Source organism: Puma concolor, chromosome A1, assembly GCF_028749965.1.
Source record: "Puma concolor isolate L17-30 chromosome A1, mPumCon1.1.hap2, whole genome shotgun sequence".
Classification (NCBI taxonomy): Eukaryota; Metazoa; Chordata; class Mammalia; order Carnivora; family Felidae; genus Puma; species Puma concolor.
Window position 1 is genome coordinate 185,097,104 of NC_141667.1, and position 15,297 is coordinate 185,112,400.

Below are 15,297 nucleotides of genomic sequence, written 5' to 3' on the forward strand. Positions count from 1 at the left end.
TAAGTATCCACTTACCAATTAATATTTTTAAATTCTATGTAAATTCTATTTGACCTTAATCATTCATCTAGGGAAAAATTTATATTAAATGTATATAAAAGTTTTCACCAGCCAGTTGAGTATACTAATTTGCATCAACAGATGGCAAATAGATGTCAGGATATGAACAAAGAGTATAGAAACAGCAATATCAAACCTGCCCTGGCCTTTACTTTCAATATCACATGGGAAAATTCACTTTTTAATTAATGCTCACTCTTAGAGCGGATCTTTTATTGTTTTTCTAGATGCTTCTAGTTATTGCACTGAACTTTCTGTGGGTCACTGAGTTATCCTCCGAACATTATACCTTAAATGACATCAAGAAAATGCTGAATCAGCACTTAAATTTGATCTCTCAATTGAGATAATAACTTAGTAACAAACACTTATTGAACATCTTCCTGGGGGAAGCACTATACTAAGTGCTTTATATTTTTTTTTTTTTAATTTTTTTTTTCAAAGTTTATTTTTTTGGGGACAGAGAGAGACAGAGCATGAACGGGGGAGGGGCAGAGAGAGAGGGAGACACAGAATCGGAAACAGGCTCCAGGCTCTGAGCCATCAGGCTCTGAGCCATCAGCCCAGAGCCTGACGCGGGGCTCGAACTCACGGACCGCGAGATCGTGACCTGGCTGAAGTCGGACGCTTAACCGACTGCGCCACCCAGGCGCCCCTAAGTGCTTTATATTTTTATGCATCATTCCAATTTGGTGCTAAAATAATCCACTTTGGTGATACAGAAAATAAAGGTCAGAAATTTAAATAACTTACCCAAATCATACTCTGTCTAAAGAAAAGTGAAAGCCTGGCTTTTTTGGATTCTAGTCCTTCTGTTCAGACCTCTCTACTGCACTGTGTGTGTTTAATAACACGGCTTAAGGAGGCAAAAGAAAATCTATATTTAGTAATGTGAATAATAAGTAAAATCTTACTTTTTCATGCCAGGGCTATGCACTACATAAAGGTAGAAATGTTGTAATTTGACCATCTCTACAGAAACTTGAACACTACCTGGTACTTATTACTGGCCAACTTGAATCACAGCTATACACTGAAATTGACTATGTTGTAGGGCTTTGCAAAAGTAATGCAGATTTTTATTCAGAATGCTGGGGTTTAAATGTGTATGTGCGCAGGGGTGCATATGTATGCCTATGTAAATGGTACATAATTTCATTCAGAAGTCCTGAGTTAAAGCTACAGCACTCATCATCTTCTAACTGTATGACCTCGGATGAATAATAATGCTTCTCAAACTTAACAATAAATCATTTAAAAGGATAGTTGAGAATAACAAAGGTGACAATGGAAAAGAAAGTGGTTTATAAAATGCAAATTAATCTGCAATTACTTGCTATAATTATTGTAACATCTTTGTTGTTTTAAATAGTTTAAAAATTGTAGCCAGGGAATCATCCCAAAGGTGGCAGGAGATACATTTGTTAGGAACAAAAGGCCTTTGAAAAGGGAATGAGATGAGACTCTTCTGTAGGGAGTTTCCAGCAGTGCTAGAAGATAACATCTGTCTAATATTCATAAGAGTCATACAGCCTGGCAAAGAACAGCAAAATGAATGAGTTTGCTAATGAGCACTAATTAACCTGTTTGGGTGGAAAATTTGGTTTAATTCAGCGGATCTACCACATGCTGACAGACTGAATTTAACACTAAGTGACTTTCACTAATTTAATTGATCAGTTTGAATCTCTAAGCATTTTTTGGATCATATGCATACAGATCCCATAACTGGCTACAACCCTAAAAATTTTTGGAAGAAAGACGTTTTCTTGTTGCTTTCATTATTGTTAATATACATTATAACAGCATTTTTACTTTTCAACTTACAGGGAAAAATACAAAATGCAATTCAAGTAATGCTTGGGGAATGACAATTGTCTATAATTCTATGCTTACAGAGATAAATTGTATTTAATACATATTTCAGATATTTCAGAAGACAAACACCTTTGGTACAAAATGGATTATTTATTCATCTTTGTGATTTTTTTTATTATAAAAAATACACTGCATGAATTTGGTCCATTTGAACTGTAGTATTCTCCAAACTCGGTTTTACTGTATCATCTTGTATATTTGCTTCCCTGGAAGGTATACTCAGGATCAGCTATCTCTACAATTTCTGGTATCTTCTAGTGAGAAAAAGCATTTCAAGACTATAGTCTGGGTGTTCAGATGCTCATTGCTCCTGGATGAGTAATTGCCTCCAGGCCTTTTCAAGACAACTTTCATGAGTTCATACGGGTAATTCCAATCCAAATTAAAGACAACAGTCTTTAATGAGTTTTACAAAAACTCATTCCTATTACATGTGTCTCTCTTTCACACCAGCATTGCTGGTTATGAAGGATATAGGAGATGATAAAATTATATCATTCCATAATTGCTATTTTTTTTCCTCGTCTTTAATGATCACCTAGTCAGAAGTCACAGATTCTGTGTCAAAGTCTCTCTAGTATCTTTTGTTTATTTGAATTGTATTTCCTGGTAAATTCCTCAGGAAGAACTCACAGTCAAAGCTTGCACTCTTTTACTTGAAAGTTTTGCTGATTATATAATTTTTGCCTTACACCTTCATATTAACATGAAAAATTGTTATAAATACATTTGATAATAATACACTTTTTCTTTATTTTATAAGCACATGTTCTTCCTAGATGCCCAAAAGATATATTTTTCTTTCAACTATTGACCTATTATCATTTATGAACCAATATTCTCAGGAATGTGGTATACTATTTCAATAGTACTTTCAAAGTTTTCAGGGAGTTGCATTCTGTTTTTTTTTTTTCTTCATGGAATCCTATCATATGTATGCTACTTATTAACCAGAAATAGTTGTTTATCATCTTTATTATTTGCTGCTTTCTCTCAGATGATTTTTATCTCAATAACTTCTCTTTTTTAAAAAAATATTTGTTTTGCCTTTCAAAATAAGGATATATTACCTATTAAGTTATATTTTATATACATTTTTGTAGAGGTCAAAGTCATTTTTTAATATATCAAATGGAATACTACAGAGCAGTGTGAAGGAATAATCTACAAAACAGATTTCAATGGTAACTAACGCTGAAAATATTTTGGAATATCTTCCTTTTTTGCAAAACAACCACATTGTAAACAAATCTCCAGTGGATTATTCAGCATAAAAACACCAAAGTTTCAGCATCATAACAAAACAGCTGCTAAGTTTAATGTAGTTGGTTTGCTTAGTGGGTTAAAGAAACTATGGTCATTGGAACCGTGAGGGGCCTAAACTGATAAAGGATCACCCATTTCCAATAAGCATCTAACAAAAATTTCCTGGAAGCCTAACAAAATAGAACAGCACAGACCTGGAAAAACTGACTATATAAACGTTTGTTTGATCAGCTAGTGACATTTATTATTCCTGTCATGTTTCATTGGTTATAATTCAGTCCTGTGGCTAAAACAAGACAGTCTGAGAAATTTAGTCCAACAGCAAGCCCAAGAATAAAAGGATGCAGATTTAATAAATAGTCAATGTATAACTTTCTGGAGCTGACAGAGGAATTACCACCAATTTGGTGACTTACAAAACAGAAATCTATTCTTTCACAGTTCTGGAGGCCAGAAGTCAGAAATCAAATTGTCAGAAAGACTATGCCCAATCCACAACACTAGATAAAATCCTTCCTTGCCTCTTCTAGTTTATGGTGGGTGCTAGTAATTCTTGGCATTCCTTGGTTTGTGCCAGCATAAATCCCATCTCTGCTCCTGTCCTCACATGGCCTTCTGTTTTGTGCGTCTTTCCTTTTAAATACAGTATCCATTGGACTTAGGGCCCACACTAATGCAGGATGAGAGCACCGTAACTTTATTCACTCTGCAAAGTCCTTGTTTCAAAATAAGATCATAATCACAGGTACCAGCGTTTAGGAATTCAACATGTCTTTCTGGGAGACACAATTCAACCCACAATAGTATGATAATCTCTGCCACCTTCAATTGCAACTTTAACCTTGAAATCCTTTCTCGTGAATAACCATAAACTCTCTTTTATTCAAAAGAAGGTATCAAAGATGTTATTTGAATAAAAAATATTCTCAGTTATGAATATTCTCTTCATATACTGGAGTTCCAATTTTATCTTCCTATAAAGATCATATTGTTACATTTTTCAATCTAATGATTACTACAGAGGATGTGATAAGTTCTTTTCCTTGCCCATTAATGCCCTGCCAAGAGCATGCGAATATTTTCAGAAGTTTAAAATTAAAATATAAATGAATAAAGCAGTATATTTTTCAATGATAAAATAATGACATCACCAAATTACATGTTAAAGTCTGGCATCACACTTTCAAGTTGAATTTTGAGTTTGAAAAAAGAAAGTATTAACATTTCTGATAGCAACCAAGAGTTAGTCTGGCTAGTTGAGAAACAGTATTATTGAAACTAATTCCACTTGGCAGCTTCTCAGGGATGATTCTTCCCTGTTTGGAAATGAAACCTTAATACTATGACACCATTCTTATTGTGTATAGCTTTTACTTAGTCTCTCTAGATTTAACAGTGTTAACGCTTTGTCTTTACTTCTAAAATGTATCCAGCATTTGTCTTACTACTCATGGGCAATTTGCAGATGAGAAATAAGCAGCAGTCATTATTAATTTGAGTGTATATGAAGATTTTCCAAGTAACCCATAGACAGAAAGATTTAAAGTAAATCAACTTCCAAATCCTCAATTTGTGCATATATTATATATTACACATTATATCTTAAAATCAGTATGCCAAATAATAGATAAGTATTTAAGACTTTATGGTGGCTCATTCCTCACCTCTCTTTGTACAAATAAGCATCTCCTATTTTACAAAACACAATTCTCAACTATTCTGAATCTCACTGATGTGCATTGTACTTGGTGAATGGTAAAACAAGAATATGTGTCATGTTTAAAATGTTACAGTACTAATTGATAGGATAAACACATCTATTTCAATTTCTTGTGTTTTCCAGCTCTCTTGCTTGCTTTCTTCTTCTTCTTCTTCTTCTTCTTCTTCTTCTTCTTCTTCTTCTTCTTTGCTTTCAAAAATGCTAGAGGAGGATATCCAATTGTAAAATGATACCTAATTTTTAAAACTCATCATTCACTACATAATTTTTCCCAGGGCTTGAAAAATGTTCAAAGGAATAAGTGGTATTGTTATAAGAACGTATCTTTCATTCTTAGAGCCTTAATTCTTTCAGCAAGGGTTTCCACTATTTATAGCTATGAAAACTAAAAATGAAGAATGCATTCATACTGAACACTGTCTCATTCTAAAATTTAAAGACTATTATTTATAGGGTCTCAAATTAAAAATAATACATAGGCATAATAAAGCAAACCTGGAAGTTTCATCTAATGAGGGTGTGGGCTGCAGGTAAGAAAAAGGAATGTCTAATGTTCGTGTTAATTTGGCAGGCTGTATCAATATAACCTGATCTAGATTTATCATCTATAAAGTTGAGATGACACTTATATTAATATGACATCACTGAAAATAGTGGGGTAAAAAATTCCAAACATCTACCTCTTTATGAAAGCAATGGAAAAAAAAGTAGTAAAAAAGTATAGGCATCAAACTTTTTGAACTCTAGAAACCAACCAATAGTGTACAGTAACCATATGAACAATTGTTTAGGAAAAAAACAGTTGAACCTTGGGGAAAAAACAGTGTTTTGTGGAATTTTAACTTAACATAGCCCATTCCTTGCTCTTCCGTTCAGTGGTGACCTTGGAAATTCTGCCTGCGTTTCCAGTAACAGCACCAGAAGGAACATAATGGATCTCATTTTCAAAAAACTGTAATTATTTATTTTGTTTGGTGCTTCCTTGAAAGACTGGCTCAAAAGGATTCCCTTTATTTTGACTAAATTGAACAAGCCCAATGTGAAAGCCGATACTTAGGGCCAAGTATGAAGAAACACATATAGACAAATGTTTTAATCAGTTTCCTTTGAGGCAATGGATCAAATTTCAAGTTAACAGCAGAATAAGCACATCTTATTCAGGGAATAAGGGCTTTGAAAGCTCTGACACATTTTGGGAATGTATAAGGCCACATACATGTCTAGGATTGTGTGCATCCTCAAGACAGTCTTGAGGAAGCCCTACTCCCTTACCTCTTGCTAACTTTGAAGCTATATGAAAGCAGGAATTGAAGGATAAGGCAGAGTTATAAGTGGATTGGCTGTGTGTTGAAGGCATTCCCAACACGCACAGAGCCACTCTGATATTTCTTTTGTTCCAAGTATTTAAGCATTTGGCCTGCTCAATCATTAGAATGCCACTAAGCAAATGGAAGCAAGATTTCTTTAGCCACATGTAAACTTTTACAAATTTAGTTCAGAAAAATCATTAAACATATAAAATAACTACAACAGAGGTAAGATAATCTGATTTCACCACATTATAATTTTCAAAATGACCATTTCTCAAAAGAATTACAACACATGAAAGAAATAAGGAAATATGGCCCAGACACCAGAAAAAGTCAAAAGAAACTAAACTGATCCTGAGGAATCACAGGTGTTGGGCTTAGTTTTCAGATACTTTATTTTTTATTTTTTACTTTAAATTTTTTAACATTTATTTATTTTTGAGAGAGCACAAGAAGGGGAGGGGCAGAGAGAGACAGGGACAGAGGATCCAAAGCGAACACCATGCTGACAGCAGAGAGCTTGAGGGCTTGAACTCACAAACCATGAGATCATGACCTGAGCCAAAGTTGGACACTTAAGCAACTTAGCCACCCAGGAGCCCCTGTTTTCAAATACTTTAAATCAGCTATTTTATTTTATTTAAATGTTTATTTATTTATTTTGAGAGATAGAGGGCAGGTGTCAGTAGGGGAGAGACAGAGAGAGAGCAAGAGAGAGAATCCCTAACAGGCTCTACTGCTGTCATCTCAGAGCCCATGTGGGCTCCGTCTCAGGAACCATGAGATAATGACCTGAGTCAAAATCAAGAGTCAAAAGCTTAACTGACTGAGCCACCCAAGCACCCCTAAATCAGCCATTTTAAATATATCCAAATAGCTGATGAAAACCTACCTAAGAAGTAATAGAATACATGTCTCACCAATATGTTATGAATTATAAATAATTAATTTTGTCTCACCAAATAGAGAATCACAATAAAAAGATAAAAATTAGAAAAAGGAGACAAATACAAATTCTAGAGTTGAAAAGTATAAAAACCAAAATTTGGAAAAAAAAATAACTAGAGTTCAATAGTACATTTAAACAGATTAGGGCAGACCATTAAACTTGAAAATAGGTCAATCAGGATTACCCAGTCTAAGAAAAAAAAAAAAAAAAAACAGATACTATGGGACCTATGAAATACTATCAGGCATGCTAACATATGAAGAAAGAATATTTGAAGAGAAAGTAGCTGAAAACTCCTCAAATACGATGAAAAACATTAATGTACACATGCAAGAAGCTGAAAGAACTCTTAAGTAGGAAAAGCTCATATATCCACAAAGAGACGCATCATAATCAGATTATAAAATGACAAAGAGGGAATCTGGAAATCAGCAAGAGACAAGTGATTCATCACACACAAGGGACCCACAATAAGACTGACAGGTAACTTCTCATATCAAAGCCATGTAGGTCAATCGGCAGGCATTGTGCAGAAAGAAAACTGTCAATAATAACTCTTTATCCGGCAAAATTATTTTTCAAATATGAAAGAGATAATCCCCTTCCCTTTGATTATGTCTGGAACTTGGGAAAATGATATTACTCCTTTGTTTAGGTTACACTATATTGTACAGTTGACTTTAATCAAGAAAGATTATCAGAGTGCACCTATTCTATTCACAAGGGTTCTTTAAGAGCATAGAATTTTCAGGGCGCCTGGGTGGCTCTGTAGGTTAAGTGTCTGATTTCAGCTCAGGTCATGATCTCGCTGTTCCTGAGTTTGAGCCCTGCATCAGGCTCTGTGCTGACAGCATAGAATCTGGAGCCTGTTTCAGATTCTGTGTCTCCCTCTCTCTGCCCTTCCCCTGCTCATGCTCGCTTGCTTGCTCTCTGTCTCTCTCAAAAGTAAAAATAAACATTAGACAATTTTTTTTTTTAAAACACAGCATTTTCTCCAGGGTTTGCAGAAGGGACATCAGAGGCATTTAAATCATGAGTAAATTTGATGCAATGCATGCTCTCCATTGCTGAGATGGATGAGGCCATGTCAGTAGGACCTAAAAGCAATTCATAGGAGTGGAGAGTTAGCAGCAAAATGAGTGCTGCAGGGGCACCTGGGTGGCTCAGCTGGTTGAGCGTCTGACTTCAGCTCAGGTCATGATCTCACAGCTTGTGAGTTCGAGCCCCGTGCCAGGCTCTGGGCTGACAGCTCGGAGTCTGGAGCCTGCTTCAGATTCTGTGTCTTCCTCTCTCTCTGCCCCAACCCATTTGCATTTTGTCTCTGTCTCTCTCAAAAAATAAGTAAAACATTAAAAAAAAATGAGTACTTCAGTGCTACAACTGCAAGGAATTGAATTCTTCCAATAACCCAGTGAGCTTATGAATGGATCTTTCCAGCTGAGAACCTGCTTATAATTATATAGCCAGGCAACTTCTTGAGTTTAGCATTATGAGACTCTGAGCAGAGGACCCAGATAAAGCATGCCAAAATTCTAACACAAGGAAATGTGGTAAAAATTTGGGTTATTTTCAACTGCTGTTTTTGTACTTGTTATACAACAATAGAAAACAAATGCACTCTGTGTTATACCTTCTTATTATCAAGTCATTAAAAACGATGGAACTATTATTAGCTCACTGAGCTCCATGACATGGACTCCTTATGTGATGCTCTAACCCAAACATGGACACAAGACCCTCCTTGCTTCTTACCAAAGCTGAGACTGCCTGGAACATAATTTTTTCTTCTTTTATTTATTAACCTTTAGGGAACAGATTTTTAATTACCCTATTTATCATAAATAGGTAATACATATGGGTCACAAATCAAAATGTATAACAAGATATATTATGAAAACCTTCCAACCAATGCTACCCTCATGTACACTGTTCTCACTTCTTCACAGATAACCACTGCAATTAATTTTCTTATATTCTTCTAAAGTTGTTTCAAAATGCATATCTGTATAAAAGACTGTTAATCACTAACAATTTCCATTCTCCTGTTCTTGAATAATACTAGAATGTTTGGTTGGGCACATGGCTACAAATAACCTGGAGAAACTTCCTCTTCCAAGAAGGGAAACCTTATGTTCCCTTTGAGGTGTCCTTTCTCATGGCTATTGACAACAGTACTGAAGTCCTAATACACCAAGTTGGAAATCTTGATGTCAGTATAGTTCTTCACTGTCTTTCTGTACTCAAGTATTTACTACACCCTCTAGATTTCGTGTACAAATACCTTTTTCCTTTTTGGCTTACTATCTCGGTCAGGAACTGAAATTTTGCAAGAGTATCTTAATATGTCTTCTTGCTTCTAGTGTTAATGCTTTTGTTCCTTAGACTATTTTGTAGTCATGGTGAATAAAAACACAAATTTCATCTGACTCTCTCGATTCAGTTTAAAAGCCTCCAGTGGCTCAAAATTGCTCAGATCAAGTTTTAAAAGGCTTCACAATGCACTCGTGGCTATAATTCGTTTCTTGTCACAACCCACTTCAAACTATTCTCTCTCTCATTTACCTCATGTGCTACTACCACATGGAATCCTATTCTCTATTCTACATCAAAGTCTTTTTTGTCAGTTTTTATATCAGGGAATATATTTTTATTATGCCTGAAATGACTTTTTTATTTATTTTTGTCTTACTAACTGTAAGAAAGGCCATATTTATTCATTCATACAGAAGGGGAGAATATTAAATATAAATTATAACTAACAGTATATGAATCAAAAACCCATATAATGCCCTCCCAGATCAAGAAATAAAACAGACAGTATCCCAGAAGTTCCCAATATTTAGTTTCCTTTTTACAAACTTTCAGCTCTCTCCCACATGTAAAAACTATCTCGGTGCTTTAAAACATTTTGACATATATGTAAACACCCCTAAACAATACAGCTGAATATTATTTGCTCCTCAACATTATATAAGTAAAATTACATTGTATGCATCACTTTGTCAAATGCCTTTGTCACCCAATTATATGTGAGATTTATCTGTATTGTTGTATGAAGCTGCTGTTCATTTATTTGTTATATAATATTCAGTCACTATGAATATGTCTCAATTTATCCATCTATTCCAATCTTGCTGAGCACTTGATTTGTTTCTCCTTATTGGATATAATAAACCTTGCTGATATCAATTTCTTGATTGAATATATTCTGTGGAATTGCTGGGCCACAAAATATGCATATATTCAAAGATTTTCCAAAGTGGGTGAACAGGTTCTATACTACAGACTAAAATAAATGAAAGCTCCCATTGTTGTTTTCATTTCTATGAGAGTTGTTGTTGGCAGTCATTACAATTTTTCAGTCTTGTGGATTTGTAGTAGCAATGCTTTGTGCTCTTCTAACAGACAATTTGAGATATAATTCACATACCATAAACATAGCCCATTTAAATTATAAAATTAAGTCAAGGTTAGTATTTCAACAGATTTACACAACTGTCACCAGAATTTTATTATTCTTTTCTGGCTGTCTCACTTTTTAAAAATTATTTTTTAATCATTATTTTTATTTATTTATTAATTTTTCACATTTATTCATTTTTGAGAGACAGAGAGAACAGAGTGTGAGCAGAGGAGGGGCAGAGAGAGAGGGAGACAGAATCCAAACCAGGTTCCATGTTCTGAGCTGTTAGCACAGAGCCTGAAGTGGGCTCAAACTAATGAGCCATGAGATCATGACCTGGGCCGAAGTTGGACGCTCAAACGACTGAGCCACCAGGCGCCCCGATCTTTATGCATTTTAAAGCTAGATTTATTTCTTGCAGAGTAGGCTTCCTCCCTAGGTGCCTTGGGTAATTTTTTTTTCATTTTTAAAGCTTATTAATGCAATTTGCGTTAAATTATTTATATTTAAAAATTACATAATATTACTTTTAAGTTCTAATTTTAAGGTATTTATAATTTTCTATTAAATTTCTGCTCCCTCTTACCTGAAATCATAGCTTCTTTTCAATTCATTAATTTGTTTTTACCATCATTAAAAATGCTATATTTTCTACTCCACAATACAATTTTAAACATTACAAAAAGTTATATCCAAGATTTCTTCTTTACACTATTGTTTTGTAGATTACATATCTACAATACTTGACTCTGTAGCATGACGAACTGAGAATTAACACTTCTTTCCATGTAGAAAAAACAAAACATCTCAACTCTTGTACTGTGCAATTTAATGCAAATATTAAATTCACAAAAGTAAATGGACTAAGCATCAAGATAACATGATTTAAGGTACTAAGGTTCACAGAATCTATTGACTTCCTAGTATATTAAAAATGATTTGTAATAAAATGTTGAGTTCATTTTCTTCAGAAAAATCTAGACCATACAATAACCCTTTAAATAATTGTTCTTTTTTGAATATAAAACATTCATTCACTCCTCTACAGAGAAATGAGTTTTGAGCACAAGGTTGTACTAAGAAATAGCCAGTATTATAATATTGATTTTAATTAGACTAGATTTTGCAAAGATTCACCCAATAAAGTTCTACATTGTTTTCTTGGAAAACTTATGAAAACTGCCATATCTCATCATCAAAAAGAGGAATATATAAAATAGAATTGGAAAAGAAGATGTAACTTAATTTAGCAGTATCTTAAGCAACTATATAGAAAATTTTGGGAAATTTATGATCAGTTAAGAGATTTATTCTCTGAGGGGTTCCTGGTGGCTCAATTGGTTAAGCATCTGACTTTTGATTTCAACTCAGGTCATGATCTCACGGTTTGTGAAGTCGAGCCCCACATTAGGCTCTGTGCTGGCAGTGTGGAGCCTGTTTGTGATTCTCTCTCCCTCTCTTGCCCTTCCCCCACTCTCCATCTCTCTCTCTCTCTCTCTCTCTCTCTCTCTCTCTCTCAAAATAAATAAATAAACTTTAAAAAATTACTAAGAGATTTATTCAGTATTGGGAAAAGAAAGTGGAATATATATTAGTTGACTTTCTGAATTCTTCCTTTCATGAGATACTACACATTTATTAGAATGGCTAAAATTTTTAAAAATGAATATTGATAATTCTGTTTGTTTCTAAGGATGTGGAGCAATAGGAACTCTCATTCGTTCACTGTTAGTGGAAACGCAAAACTGTACAGCAGTTTTGGAAGAGCATAGCAGTTTCAAACAAGGCTAAGCATACAGCTGAACAGTCAGGCATATATACATATATATATATACACACACACACACACACACACACACACACATATATATACACATATATATACACACACACATATATATACATATATATACACATATATATATACACACACATATAATACACACACACACACACACACACACACATATATATATATACACACACACATATATATATGCCTGACTGTTCAGCTGTATGCTTAGACTTGTTTGAAACTGCTATACTCTTCCAAAATTTCTGTGCAATATATATATATTGCATATCTCATATATATATATATATATATATATATATATATATATATATATATCTCCAAGTGATTGGAAAACTTATTTCTACACAAAAACCTGGACATTAACATTTATTGTAACTTTATTCATAATCATTCAAGACTGTGATCAACCAAGATGTTCTTCAATAGGTAAATGGGTAAACAAACTATGGTACATGTATAGAATTGATTTTATTCAGTAATTAAAAGGAGCAAACTGTTAAGCCATGCAAAGACATGCATAAATGCTTGCACATGCTAAGTGAGAGTAATTATATGAAAAGGTTACATTCTGCATGGTTCCAATTATATAGCATTCTGGAAAAGGCAAAGATATAAATATGGCAAAATGGATGGTGGTATCTGGGTGATAATGTGTGTTGAGGGAAAGAGGTTGAGGAGGTAAAAAACAGTGGATTTTTATGGCGGTAAAATTATTTTATATGATTCTGCAATGGTGAATATGTTACACTCTACATTTGTCAAAACCCATTAGACTTCATAACACAAAGAGTAAATTGTATACAAATTTAAAACATCATTTTTGGAGACCAAGGGATCCTGGGATAGAATACAGATTAACAAAAGAATCTAACTGTATTATAAATGAATAAAATAACTTCACTGAAGGAAGAGAGGGAGAAAAATGTTGGTCTGAGTAACTTTGAAAATGAGTGGAATCTATAAGATTAAAGGTAAGAAGGTCCACAAATTATGTATTTTTGTTGATAAGTTTCCCACAGAGGTATAGTTAACAGTTATGATACAGTACAAAATTAACTGAATGGATTATTGGTGGTGAGAGTCAATCTGTCATATTTGTAGTTTGAGGTGACAATTCATCAAGGAGAGGGGGAATAATCCATGTGGTAATGGATTAGACTTGGAAATATCAGTATGAAGTCATTTTCAGTTTAATGTAGATATAGATCATTTCATACAGAAATATTTATAGATATGTGTGCATACACAGGTCAATATACAGAGATGTACTTCCTGTCTGTTAGTTGAGAGGGTGTACAAACAATGACGACTATTAGCAAAGAGCACATGTGGCTCCCAGACCTTGGTTTTGAATACATTTCTCTCTGGAGAAATAGTTCAATCTAGAACAGAGGAAGCAAATCTACAGCATGAGCTTGAAGTAACCTACAGTAGTAAAAGTTAATGGAGTGCTCAAAACACACATATACATACATACTCGAATATCATTGAGGGTATATCAAAAGAACAATGGGGGTCAACCAAAAAAGTCTCTAGTGCCCAAATATGGAACAATTTGAGCAAGAAAATAAATAATTTAGCACTGAATATAACCCAAAGTATAAAATATCCATGAATCCTATAGATATAAAGACATGACTAAATAAGTAAATAAGTGGAACAGAAGTGAGGCGCCTAGGTGCTTCAGTCAGTTGAATATCTGATTCTTGATTTCGGCTCAGGTCATGATCTTACAGTTTGTGAAATAGAGTCTTGCATCGGGCTTTGTGCTGACAGTGCAGAGCCTGCTTGGAATTCTCCCTCTCTCTGCCCCTTTCCTGCACATGCGCTCTCTCTCGCTCAAAATAAATAGACTTAAAAAATAGTCTCAAAGAAGAGACAAATATCCTGTGCAAAATTCCAAATAATTTATAGATTCTCCTCTCTCAAGGAGATTGAACACAACTCCCGCTTCTTAAGTGTAGCAGCAACCATAATGGCTTACTTCCAAAAACTATAGTATAGGAAGCAGAATGATGAAAGAGTAGATTTATAGTGGAGATTCCTGACAAACACTATTTCAATCAAGTGATCAAGTTTAAAATGTAGTTATGTCATGTTGATACTAGGTGCTGTTGATATTGTATGATAAGAATGACACTTCTCTGTAGTATCTCTGACTTCCAAAAGATAACCACGGCAATATTATGAGGAAAAATATCACTCAAATCACAATTGATGGACATTACACAGTATTCATCAAAACTTGTCAAAGTAATAAATAATGAGAAAGTCTAAAACCTGTCACAGACAAGAGAATCCTAAGATATGACAACTAAATTTATATATGTATGTATCTTGTGCTTGTGTGTGCATGTGTGAAGGTATACATAGATAATCACTGTAATAGTGGTGTTCTTACAGTAACCCTTTCATTTAGATTTGGTGACTGTGTATATTTGTGTACTTAGGTAATATAATAGCATAAAAGAAATTTTTAAAAATGAAGTAAGTACCTCACAATATATACATATTTTGGTTTTATTTGAATTCACACACTGCTTATCACTGCTTTAGTCAGTAACAAAATATCTGGCAATTTTCAAAAACATCTTTGCCTCCATTGCATGAAAGTTGGAATTCTATGACTGACTGTACATTGACTTTCTGTTTAAATCCTACTTTCCACAATGTTCAAAAGATGCTTAAAACATTCCATTTATCTTCCATCCCACCATTATTAAATAGAAAACCCAATAGCAGGGGTGCCTGGGTGGCTCAGTTGGTAAGCGTCCGACTTCAGCTCAGGTTATGATCTCACAGTTCATGAGCTGAAGCCCCGTGTTGAGTTCTATGCTGACAGCTTGGAGCCTGGAGCCTGTTTCCGATTCTGTCTCCATCTCTCTCTGCCCCTTC